Source organism: Anoplopoma fimbria, chromosome 3 (genome assembly GCF_027596085.1).
Source record: "Anoplopoma fimbria isolate UVic2021 breed Golden Eagle Sablefish chromosome 3, Afim_UVic_2022, whole genome shotgun sequence".
Taxonomy (NCBI): Eukaryota; Metazoa; Chordata; class Actinopteri; order Perciformes; family Anoplopomatidae; genus Anoplopoma; species Anoplopoma fimbria.
The window spans coordinates 26194779-26208264 of record NC_072451.1 but is presented as its reverse complement, the minus strand read 5'-3'; the positions used below and the strand labels follow the sequence as shown (position 1 = coordinate 26208264).

At 36.8% G+C, this 13486-nt stretch overlaps 1 long non-coding RNA gene across 1 annotated transcript; it reads right to left on the bottom strand.

Moving 5' to 3' along the window:
* Positions 1-3021: 3021 nt before the first annotated feature.
* On the bottom strand, positions 3022-7693 carry LOC129089271 (uncharacterized). The gene is made up of 4 exons (XR_008531126.1): positions 7653-7693; positions 7128-7300; positions 6159-6314; positions 3022-4835 (listed from the first exon to the last, which is right to left on the bottom strand). It is a non-coding gene; the product is annotated as an uncharacterized LOC129089271 (long non-coding RNA).
* Positions 7694-13486: the final 5793 nt, after the last annotated feature.

Genomic DNA, 13486 nt, shown 5'->3' with positions numbered 1-13486 from the left:
AGCACATACCATGAATAAAATTCTCAGAAAATCAGATTATTTTGCATTATAGATCTTAACTAAATAAGAAAATACTTTAATTCACACAGGAGTATACCACAAAATCTGACTATTTATTAATTGAATTACCAGAAAACATCTTTTATCATGATATATATTGTTATCGAGATATGCGATGTATATCGTGATACAAGATTTTGGCCAAGCGACCGCCTTACTCAAAGTGGCAGAATACACATGTGGTAATCGCAAATGGGTAAATCTGAAAATATTGAGAATCTGACAATATGATTCACTATTAGGGCTGCAACTAACAGTCAGTTTCATTATTGATTAACCTGCTGATTTTTGCTTCTTTATCAATGAAAATAATTGTTTATCTGTAATCCATACAATGTCGAAAGTAGTGAAAAAAAATTATCCTCCCAATTTCCCAAAGCAAGTAGGCGTCTTCAAATGACTAAAAAAAAAACAAAAATACTGTAAATAAAAAAATAAACCAGCAAAAAGAAAAATCACATTTGAGAGAGGATTTGGGGCATATTTGCTTAAAACCGTGATCAGAACAATTGACCTGTTATGAAAATTGTTAATTTTGTTGACTAACTAAATTACTTCGAAGTCCTTCATTGAGAGCTACATTTCTCGAACATGACAACGAAACCTCAAAGTCACATTTTCTGTAACTCCAGACCATAAATGTTTAACAGCTCCCCTCAGATGCCCTCTCACTACAGCAGCACACTCCATTACTGAAGCCCACTGGATGGTATAAATAACTCAGAGGCAGACCACAAACATTCACAACAAAAATACTCTCAGATGCAAGATTGAGTGTCTGACACAAATATACATGAACACAACAGTATTCCTCACACGTGTAAACACATCTCAGCAGGACAAAACTGCAGCTAAGAATCCAACAGTGGACGTCTAAAGAAAGTTTCTAGCTTCTGGCATAATTTGAGAACCAAGAAGGAGAATCTTGAGCTCCATCAACTGCAATAATCCTCACAAAAAGTCAGTTTTTTGGCGATGAGATGATGTGACGTCTACTAGTGTGTGCATATGTGTGCCTGCATTTGTGTGAATTTATTTATATTTTTTCTGTTTAAAGATTTTAATTTTGTTCAATCTATATAATGTAAGAAAATATACCTGATGAGCTGCTTTCGAACAGTAGAACCAGGGAAGCTTGAGACTTTGGTTTAATGAGCATTCGTCACTCTCTTGATAGTAACTTGTTTGGTTATTTGAGTTTAGACGATAACTTGGTTTTAATGAAAGTAATTGCTTGCAGAGGATAAGTTAGATGGACTTACATTGGTCTATTTCAATGATTAGTGGCTGACATTCATTTTGGCCAGACATCCAGCCTTTGTATTTTGTTTTGTTAATCAGTTGAATCCTATTGCAATTACATATTTAACCCAATTAGGTTTTAATTCTTGTTAAAATGTTTATAAAGTTTTTCTCCAGGTCTTGAAGGATTTTTCTGAATATTATCAGAAATATGACGCACAGATAGTTAATTACCATATTATTTAAAAATATCAAAAAGTAGTACATTTAAGTAAAAATGGGATTATGAATAAAATATATTATAAATATCCAAATAATCCAAATGCATGTGAATAAAATGGAGAACAAATCCATATTGAATAGTTTAATAGATCATTAAAATAAAATTATTTTAGTATTTTTATCAATTACAGTATATTGGACTGGTGTCATAAGAAGAGATATGACATTAAAAATACTTTTCACAGGGAAATCCAGAAATAAAAACTCACTGAAAAAAACCAAACAGATGAGGTTGGTTATCAGGCTGTTTTTATTCATATTCATAAGGCTTTAATTATGCCTTAAATGTAAGAATGTAACTCAGTTTTGGTTTTCAAAAGAACGATTTATATAGCCATTTTTGAGGGTTATTGTTCATGATTTTTATTTTATTTCCCTTCAGGGAAGCTTAAATTAATAATAATGTAGGACAGTCATATACAAGCATTATGCTTCTGCCGTCATATCGTTTACTGGATTGTATATTTTATATACTGTTTATATTTATTGCATTGTGTGTTATAACTGAATAATAGTACTACTGAAATATTTTTTTTAGTAGTTCAATACTTTTATAAAACTGCTTATTTGCATACAAATAACTGAATATAAGCTTACTTGTGTGGTCATTTTGACCTTCCATAGAGTACTCTTATTAATTGATGTGTAATATAGGGAACTTATTGCAGACGATTAAGGGAACAGATTAAACCACTTCATTTTATTTTCAGAATTTAACTGAGGCTTTTACCTTCCTGTAACACTGAGCACGACTTCCCTTTCACAGACTTCCTTTCTCAATCAGCCGGGATTAACATCCACGCTTAGGCTCAGCATGTGTGTGTGTGTGTGTGTGTGTGTATGCACTGTGTGTGTGTGTGTGTGTGTGTGTGTGTGTGTGTGTGTGTGTGTGTGTGTGTGTGTGTGGCTGTGTGTGTATGCACTGTGTGTGTGTGTGTGTGTGTGTGTGGCTGACGGCACTGCAGAGAAATGCATGCCAACAATCCCCAAATCGTCAGGTGAATCGGCAGTGAAGCGGCTCTGGTGGCTTTTTCCTGAGAACTTGTTATTCTGCTGAAAGACTTAAGATAAGATACAGTCTGACTTTTGTACCACATCAGGATCAACACATTTTATAGCAGATTCATACTCACTACACCAGTCTGCTACTGAATCGATATTTCTTGAATCTAAAAAATTGTTTTCAGGAAGATAATGAAGCACATACACTAAATGTTTTATTAGTACACCTATTGGTGAAACTAATGCAGTATAATACAACAATACATTCTAGTTATGATCATGTTTAGTTTTCTGTTTCAGAAGCATGATGATTCTATAGATTGTGGCGCTGTTAAATTGTATTATACTGAGTAGACAATTAAAATAAAAGAATTAAAAAACAAAAATAGACAAATCGAGTAAAATAGTAAGAAAGAAAAAAAGGTTTAATGCGTCATGTTTGTTTGTGTGAGTCATGTTGAGTTTCACAATAAAGTTTTTCTGATAAAGACCAGCAAAATAATGTAATTTGTATTGAATATGCAAACACATTTTTAAATTCACATCATAAAGTTAACAGAACCGTAACAACAAAAACATCCAACATGGACATTAAGTTTAATCAACACCTCTCTGAAACAGTTGAACAAAAATCATTCATTATAACCTTCATGCAGGTAGAATTTACTGCAGGACTGTTGTATTAGGCCACACTAGTTTTAACTCTGTTCAACTGAAAGACTGGAAACTGTGTCTCACAGCTGGTTTATAAGAACTACAAGCTATGCCTAATTTCACAGATTATAAAACTAAGTAGTGTTGTTTCTTCACAGATTAGAATGGATTACTGTGAATACAGATTATAATAAATGTAACCACAATAAGTAGGTGTGATTAAAATCGTCATTAGTTATAATAACCCACGTAAAAAAAAAAAAAAACATTGTTTCATGTTCACTGTGGAGATTAGAAGCCTTTTCTCTGCTCAACATGCCCCCTGTTGGCTGGTAGATGAATCTCATCCTAAAATAGAAAGTACTAATATCTGCAGCAGTTATAATGTGGCCGCAACCTCAAGGCAGAGAACAAGGCACCATAATATCAGTTAATTTACAAATGGGTGCGTGAAGTTTCAGTTATCATTCAAAGACACCTTTATAAGATTATGTCCACTGATTCAGATGAGATCAGAGTCAACAGCAACAGTTTCTCTCTACATGAGAAGGAGGAAGAGTGAACAATTCAACACTTTATTCACTCGTTTGTATTCTCCTCTAGTATTAAACTCCCATGTCTATCACCCATTGCTGTTTGTCATTCAGAGAGGCTCCGGGATTTCATCTCAGAGAGTCGTCAGAAAAATTGAAAAGCAGGATGCATCAAGTCGAAGCCCACTTGATGTCAAGAGGAAGCGGTGTACAACATGACACGAGGGATTTACCTCCTAGATATCTGAAATTGGTACAAGAGCTGAGGTACAAGATGATTTAATGTACTTCTGTTTAAGAGGACATGTGGATGGAATGTGGTCGATATCATTTAGCAAGTTAAATATAAAATAGGCCTTCTTGGCTTGATCACAAATAAAGAAAATAATATCAATAATAAATCTGAATAAAAATGTTATTTTTCAAGCCAAATGTCAGCACAAGTCCTCTCCTCTTGTACAGTAAACAACAAGATTATCTATAAGTAGGCACCTGATTCGCTCAAACTTGTAGTAAGAGAAAGTAGAAAGCTCACCACTTAAAGGAATAAGGTAACGTCACACAATCAAACTAACTAATTTAGAGCTAGATTTACACAGTTGAGATTAACTAAAATACTGTTCTTATGTACAATGAATGAGGTACTTCATTTCAAAAGCAAATATTGTACTTTTTATGCCACCGTTATTTAAGTGTAGCTCCAGATTTCACAATAACATGCATAGGAAGAGCTTATGAAATGCAAACACTATCTCGTTGGGACCCCTGGTCACAATTCAGATGTCTATGAGTTATTAACAGTTACACTAAAGACACATTTCCAATTCCTCAAGATGGTTTCATTCAAATAATTATTTAAGGCCAAAAGAGGTAAAATTAACCAAAATGCATCCAAAACGTGTACAACAAATGTCCCCTTATATGAACCTGCACTGTATGTAATCGTCGAATAAGGCGAAATTCAGTGTTGGATGTCTTAAGGAAAATCACAGCCATTAAGTTTATCTTGCATGTGTGGTCCCACTTGTTATTGGTTGGGTTCACTGATGGCTGAGAGCGTTTCTGATAAGGCACACAGAGGAACAGGATTATGTAAGTATAATGAAGTACAGGGAACAAGTAACAGAGTCATGAGGAAGTGATACTACCATGTTATTCATAACCCCAGACAAATCATTTCCCACTATTATACCTTTCTCTCTTTCTTAAATTAATTAAGCCCAATTGGCTTATTATTCTCTCTTTGTGTTCAAACATGCTGTGTTTGAGCTCTGAGGGTTAGAGGTTTTGAAGAAGCCAGTCTGAGTACAACAGGAAAGGGCAGTTACTTCCTGTCCAGAAAGGCAGGATGGGAAACACCCGCAGGTCTAAAAATGCACACCATGTGAATGTATACTGCTTTTACAATATATCATTTTATTTGTTTCTGTTTTTATTTGGATGTCATTTATCTCTTGAATCACAAAAAACATTTGAGTTTATGTTAAACCCCCTGATTAACTGAGGTTGTAATCACTGTTAAAAGGATTGCTCAAATTGATAGACTTACGAAGAATTATCCCTTGAATCTGTAGCTCTCCTCAGCTTTATAGTTAGTTTCAGCTGATTAGCAGTCCTCTACCCCAGTACACTGTTGGTTAACCTTGATTGCTCTTATAGTGTCTGTCAGCTGCAGCATCAATAAAGCTCTAAAAACTCACTGTAGTCTACCTGCTCAGCACCAAACAGCAGAGGGACACAGCTAGAGACTAGCTTGTGAACATAGGTGAGCACTTAGCATCTAAAGAACCAGATATAAGAGAGATTTCTACTTATATTCACCAGATTATAAATTTGCAACTTCTTTCCGCTGCTCCCAAGTGGTTCAAAAATAGCAGGTTTGCATTATCATAGCAAACAGTTTGTATTATTTGGACACTTGTGTGGAGCCAACCAACTCCTGTTTACACATACAGGTTTTGTGTCCACCTGATGAATGCAAGTCAAATATTTTTGCCCTCGTAGCTCCGTTTTTGGACTTCACCAACTCCTGAAGGAAATATCTCTCTCTTAAGCTGCTAAATGTCGTGCTGTCTTTTGTTTGGTGCTGGGCAGGTAGTGTACAGTTGGTTTTGGGGGATTTTTTCTCTATAACCAGCCGCAACTAATAACGCCTGAAGACATGAAAGTTGAGGGCAGTAAAACTAAAATAATGAGGCTAACAGACTCTGAAATGCTTAATGAAGCTGAGGGGAGAAGCAGAATTGGGTTGATAATTATATCCGTGTTAATAACTACTGTAAAAGCAACTCTCACATTATACATTTCATCAATTGTTCATTCAAAGTCTTATTAGAGAAGCTTTAAACAAGATCGAATAATGTCTGCATGCAAGCCAGAACTAACCTGAGGCGCTGCTCCTCTTTCTTGCGTAGCTTCATGTCCCTTTGCACCACCTGCAGCACGTGCTCCGCCTCGTTGTCCGTCAGCCCAGACAGATCTAACTTCCTGCCCATCGCTGAACTCAGGCTCTCACTGAACCCCTCTGATCAATGTTATCATCTAAAAGAACAATATAAAGAAAGAAAAAAACAGAACAGAAAACAGTAATCAGAGGAGAAAATGACAGAAATGGGCTATTGTAGACAAGTGCACGGTATAATGTTAATAACCAGTGTTGGAAAGTACCTCAACGTTTTAACTCTATAGTCAAGCTAAATGTTGAGGTACTTTTGCTTGAAGTATTTCCATTTCTGATACTTCTCTACAATTCAGAGGAAAATATTGTACATTTTTACTGCACTACATTAATGAAATACCTTTAGTTTAGAGAAGACCTTATTCATTGGGGTTACATTTGTGAAATTTACAAGCTACCAGTCAAAAATAAGCCTTATAAACCTTAACCAGCTGCAACATTAAAGTAATGGAAATATTGATTCATGCATTAAAATGATGAATTTGGTAAGTGAAGTGAAAGTAAAGCAGGTAAAAGAAATCTACAAAGTACATTTTCAACCACTGTTAATAACATTATATAAAACAGTACAAGTACATGATGGACATACTTATATGCTTAATGAAGTTTGTAAAGCACTTTAAGGCATGTTACATGTATTTATACAACTCATTTAATACCCTGACTCAACCCAGCGTGCTTTACAGATTACACAAGAAACAAATGATTAAAAACCGGTGAAAGCGATTGGAACAGTGAATTAAAATAAACATCATGTTGCATAAACAGTTTTAAATGTATTATATGCATTAATTCCAGCATCTCCTACGCATGTAAAACCTCTTTGTTTATATCAGAGCACAGACCTGAGTCCATAAGCACTTCAAACTCACTTTGACGTCCTACAAGCCACTTACTCAAGTAAATCAGGGGAATTAACACCGAGCAGGAGTTGGGATTTTCCGCATTAGCATTCCTGAGGAGGAAAATCTCTCCCTGTGAGACAAGTTGAGGCCAATTGTTCAATGATTGAAGCAGACATGACTGCAGACAGAGTGTCTGCAGTGAATCCCTGTGGACTGGAGACCAGCTGGAGAGGAGAGAAGAGAGAGGATGAAACAAGCAAACCAGTACAAGCAAACCAGTACAAGCAAACCAGTACAAGCAAACCAGTACAAGCAAACCAGTACAAGCAATACTGCTGATCTTCATATCAGCTGTCATAACCAGGAGTACTTTTGCATTAGATCAGAACTATGTTGCTGGATGTTAAACAAATAGCAACATATTCAAACTGGGATGAACACCAGAATACCAGTGCTCACAGTCACAACATCCTCGTGATAATAATGAATGTAATGCAAGCTGCTGACAACAAACACGATATGTCGTTAAAAAAGGTTATTTTATGAATTGAGTCACACAAAAATCACAACACTCACCGATCTCTGTGTTTGGTGAGACAGACAGACCACCGGTGCGAAGAAACACGACAGGAACTACTTTAGTCCTCGTCCGATTGATGAGAGTTCTCACCAAATGTTTAAACTACATTTGAAGGCGATCTACAATCCTTCCACGTCGTTTGATTGAGGAAACACTTGGTGCAGCCTGTCCCAGTTTCTGAGAGTAAACCAGGATAAATCCTGATCCGGGTCAACTTCCAGTGTTCAGGATTTAGGTGACGAAAGTTTGAGTAAACAACTGTGAGAAAAAAAAAAATTGTATTCGGGTTAAAACACGTGTTCTTGTCGGTACAAAGGATTTATCTTCTGGGAATGTCCAGTAGAAAAAAAGGTGCTAAAATCCAATTGACACTTTATCACAATGACTCCCATAAATAACTGTTAAGATATGTAACACAAGCAGACTCACAGGACTAGTAGATGAGGATAAAAGCACATTGTAATTGCTGCAGAGCTACAGGACAGGTGTGCACCTGTCTGGAGGAAGCTGGAGTCATGAGGAGCAGGTGTGACTAAACCAACACTGAGGCCAACTAGAGGACAGGTGGAGCATTGCAGTCAGAAAGGACAGGAGGTATGCTAGTGCTGTAAATGAAGAGGTGGAATGTAACTTAAAAACGTAAACTGAGTGAAATGACCCAGAAGGGTTCGGTGGCAGCCATGATGAGATCTGGTTGAATTCTCTGAATGCTATGGAAATGTGCTTCAACGCTTCCTTTCATATCTCGTTTAGCATAGTGTACACTGGACCATCCTTTACCAAAGGAAAGGAGATAATACAATCCCACAGTTCCTTACAGCAGCAACATTTGAAGCAACACATCATTGGGTGGAGTTTGTGACCTCAACCACAAACGTTATGTAACTATGTAGGCTAATGTTATTTCTCTATAAACCAACTGGCATTTTTCCATGATATAATCAGGAGATGTCCAAGGAGGGACTGCAGGGGAAGGAAGCAGATATATCTGTTAAACATACCAGCAGTCAATATTATGGTTCAATTATATTTAAATTGTTTATCTGCCTGTGGATGGGTTATCTTATCTACACCCTCTCAATTGTTTTCCCTTTCTTCACATAAAAGTGGTTGGTTGGTGGTGAGTATATAAAGACATGTGTGAATCAACACAGGTAATCATTTTTCTCATCCTCCGCCATGGAAAGAGGTGTGCTAATCGTCCTGTTGTGTCTGCTCATCACAGCCTTCACTTCTGCTGATGCAGCCACTCTCTGGATGGATGATCAGCGACAGCAGTCTCCTAATCGTCCTAATCCGGTAAGAAGACCTATGCAGGAGCTGTAAAATCTTTGATTGAAATCGTGTATTCTCACAGGACTAAATGTCAAACCTGTTGCTGAGAGAGAGAGAGAGAGAGAGAGAGAGAGAGAGAGAGAGAGAGAGAGAGAGAGAGAGAGAGAGAGAGAGAGAGAGAGAGAGAGAGAGAGAGAGAGAGCTGTCAAACATGACTTTATTCAGTTTGACTTGGCAGTTTTAAGTCAAGGCACAAATCAATACCAGTGTCTTTGAATGAGAGTACACATTATAGCTGAAGACTCAAAACATTTCTAATTTCTCCTGATTTTGTTGTAGACGAAGGGAGGAAGTTTGGTCGAATTAAAAGAGAGAGGACGACCAGATGAACGCAGATTTCCCGGCTGGAGGAGGAGGGACGGTGGAGGTTCAGTGATAGGACTGGAGGTCATACATTGTTTTCCATTTTTTCATTTTAACTTACTAAATTAATTCCTGAACTTAACTGAACTGTTTGAGATACTGTTTTTCTTCTCTGTTTACAGGGTCCACCTACACCAAACCCTAAACTGCTGTCTCTGTTCCAAAAAATGTAAATGTGCTTCATTTTTTGAGAATAAATATAACATTGATTGTGATCTGTGTTATTATCTAGCAATATTGTCAAGTGAAAAAGAGAATGTCTACGTGAACATGTCGATTTTATTTATTTATTTAATGAACCACTAGATTGAATAGTAGATAGATGTTTTTCCTGTTTTACTTCTCAGTGACTTTTCTTGTCTTTTCCAAATCTGTGACAGGAAGGAAATCCAACAACTCCTTTCAGAGAACTGAAGACGGACGTGAAAAACCTGCATCTTCTCTTCAAGAAAGCTTCTCTCTTTTGCTTTGCCGTTTACCATCTTGGTGACAATTATCAATCTTTACAAAAACAATACTCCTGCTTTACTCCTGTGCTAAAGAAAAAAAAAGAGCCTAATATAAAATAAAAGCCTAAAAATAAAAGGTTAATCCAGCCATGGCTACTCTAAATCATGTTTGAGGCTACTGTAGCTTGTTAGCTATTACAGAAACAGGACAGAAGAATTGGAGAATGAAACTAACAGCACATTGATTAAGATTTGCAGTTTTCTGATATGTGGTTAAAAATCTGCTCAGTAAATGTTTTAGTTTTGTATTTACAGATGCTCTGATAAATTGCCTACAGATGTCTTCTACTATTAGGATGGATTATTAGGTAATATTTCACTCCAAGTGCTGTTGATTATAAAGTTGTTTGCTAACGAAATAAAGTTTTTGAAATAAGAACAACCAAGAGTGTGTCATCTTTTTTCTTTGTGACCAATCAGAAACTCAGAAGAAGTTTTTTTCCTTTATAAAAAGTTAACAGTTTAATTTAAATGTTTATTTATTCTGGCAAAACTGGGTAAATATGTTAGTTAACTGGGAGCTGCCCTGTATAACCACAGCTTGTTACTGGTACACATTAAAGAGGTTCATCAGGTGTAAAAAAGGAAAAATGTAGATGTGAGAAGAGGACAAAATGTGAAAAGAAATCAAAATATGACTTAAATAGACTTTGACAAACAGTGAAAGCCAATAGTATTTAGCATTAAGTCATTAGCTGGTGTTAAAAGACCTACAAGGACACCAGAAAGAGAACATAAATAGGCCAATACAAGTATGTGCATGCACATACCAATGGATGCTCATATATTAGTATTTATCTGCACACATAGGCAACAAAAACTGAAAGAAAAGGATGGGCGGGATAACAATAACATCCATATGGTAAAAGTAGATAGATAAAAGTATTAGCATTCAATTATACTTAGTACCAAAAGTAAAAGTGCTCTTCATGCATAGTTGTCAACACAATAATGTTGTCTATATCATATTATTATATATTATTATTATTATTATTATTATATATATCAAAACTAAGAAAAGAGATCATATTACTCCAGTATTAGCTTCTCTGCACTGGCTCCCTGTTAAATCAAGAATAGAATTTAAAATTATTTTACTTACCTACAAAGCTCTAACTGGTCAGTCTTATCTTAAGGAACTTATAGTTCCATATTACCCAACTAGAGAGCTGCGCTCAATCAATGCAGGGTTACTTGTGGTTCCTAGAGTATATAAAAGTAGGATGGGAGCCAGAGCCTTCAGTTATCAGGCTCCTCTTCTGTGGAACCAGGTTCCAGTTTCAGTCCGGGGGCCGACACACTCACCACTTTCAAGAGCAGGCTTAAGACCTTCCTTTTTGATAGCGCTTATAGTTAGGGCTGGTTCAGGTCTATAGTTAGGGCTGGTTCAGGTTCTCCTTGGTCCAGCCCCTAGATATGCTGCTATATGCCTAGACAGCCGGGGACTACCTAGGATACACTGAGCTCCTCTCTCCTCTTCTCTCCCTCCATCTTTATGTATTAATCTCCTATTTATGCACATTACTGATTTTGCTTCTTCCCGGAGTCCTTGTGCTTTCTCGCCTCGCAGGTTCCCAGGAATCGGGGTTATATTTGGACTGTCATCGTGCCACCTACTGAGGCCCTGCTGACACCCACTACTACTACCACTATCATTATTAGTCACATTACTATTATTATTGCCTGTACTATTACGCTTATTGACTTGCTTGTACCCTGGAGTCTTTGTGCTTTCTCGCTTCGCAGGCTTCTATAAATCGTGGCTGTACCTGGACCGTGGATGTGCATCCTGCTACGGCCCTGCTGACACCGACTGCTACCACCATTATTATTATTAGTCACATTACTATTACTATTACCTGTACCATTAAGCATTTTAGCTTTACTTCCACCCTGAAGCCCTTTTGCTTTCTCGTTCTGCAGGTTTCCATGAATCGTTGTGGTACCTGGACCGTAGTCGTGCCTCCTGCTGTGAGCCGACTGACACCCACTGCTACTTCCATTATTATTATTAGTCACATTACTATCCCTATTTTCATGGCTATAATTCTACTGTAATAATTGCTGCTGTTATTATAAGTAGTCTTATTATATGAATCATTTATGTCATATACATTGAATGTGTTGTATCTCTGTTATGCTGCTCATTCTGGTCACATGACATCTATTGCATTCTGTCCATCCTGGGAGAAGGATCCCTCCTCTGTCGTTCTCCCAGAGGTTTCTTCCTTTTTTCTCCCTGTTAAAGGGTTTTTTTAGGGGAGTTTTTCCTGTGCCGATGTGAGGGAAGGACAGAGGATGTGAGGGTCTAAGGACAGAGGATGTGAGGGTCTAAGGACAGAGGAGGTGAGGGAAGGACAGAGGATGTGAGGGTGTAAGGACAGAGGATGTGAGGGAAGGACAGAGGATGTCGCATGTGCACAGATTGTAAAGCCCTCTGAGGCAAATTTGTAATTTGTGATTCTGGGCTATACAAAATAAACTGAATTGAATTGAATATTACTGGATTATAATTATTAATGCATAAAATAATTTTAATGTTGCAGATGGTAAAGGTGGAGCTAATTCTAGTTACTTTACATACTGATGGGTAGCTAAGACCTAATATTGTAATAATAGTATTAATCTGTACAGAAACTAGTAACTTCATTTATCTTAAAAGTTTAGTTTTTAGAATGACTCAAGGTAACTAGCTTACAAGTAACGATTAGAATATCTCAGATGTGTACTTTTGTACATTACTTGAGTAACAGTAAATGTTACTTTCACCACCGTAAAACTTTTAAAGGGCCACTTTGGAGCAGCGGAACCGAGTTGTGAACACAGCAATGACATTGGACATCTTTGTTAGCTAATAAGCAACATGAATTTGGAGCCTTGTTTCTGGTCTCAGCAGCTAACAAAGACAGACGTAGTTAGTTAATGATTAGTGTAAAAAGTGGGGCATTTATCTGCTAAATAAACATATACTTCCCTCAGGAGTTGTTACAGACCATGTATAAGACAAAAAACTGATAAGAGAGTGTGATTATTGGATTTACGTTGGTAAGTGCTGCACCTTCCTACTTTCTAATCAGGAAATCAGAACAGAGGAGGTTGTATTGCTCTCTGTATTGACTTGCTAAACAGTATACACTTTGTTAAATTCATATTTGTTCTTGTAGAGAGGATTTCAATATTTTTATTGAAATTGTGTAAAATTCCCAATCTTAACTTCCCTTTGTGGTGGAAGTTTGACCGAATAAGGGAGACCAACAAAGAGAAATTTATCTTTGTATATTTATAAAGCTTTTGCGCAAAAGGACCGAAACCAACAATGTGACAGTCAACGACTGCCGAGGAATCGATACTGAGTACATCTTCACCAGGGTTTTATATGCATAAGGACAAAGAGTCAACAGTTACATTCAATGAAGGGATAGACACACTTAATATAGAACAAAGAGACATCGCTTAATAAAGAACAGGAAATTACCCAAATGAAGGCACACTCTTGTCTCAGACACACATGAAACGGTTAATGTGCAGGCTAGGCTATATTTCAACCTTCCATCATTTGGCACTCAGTATGGTATACAGATCAAGCATTGTATTAACAAGGACAGTTCATTAAAAGCAAGTAC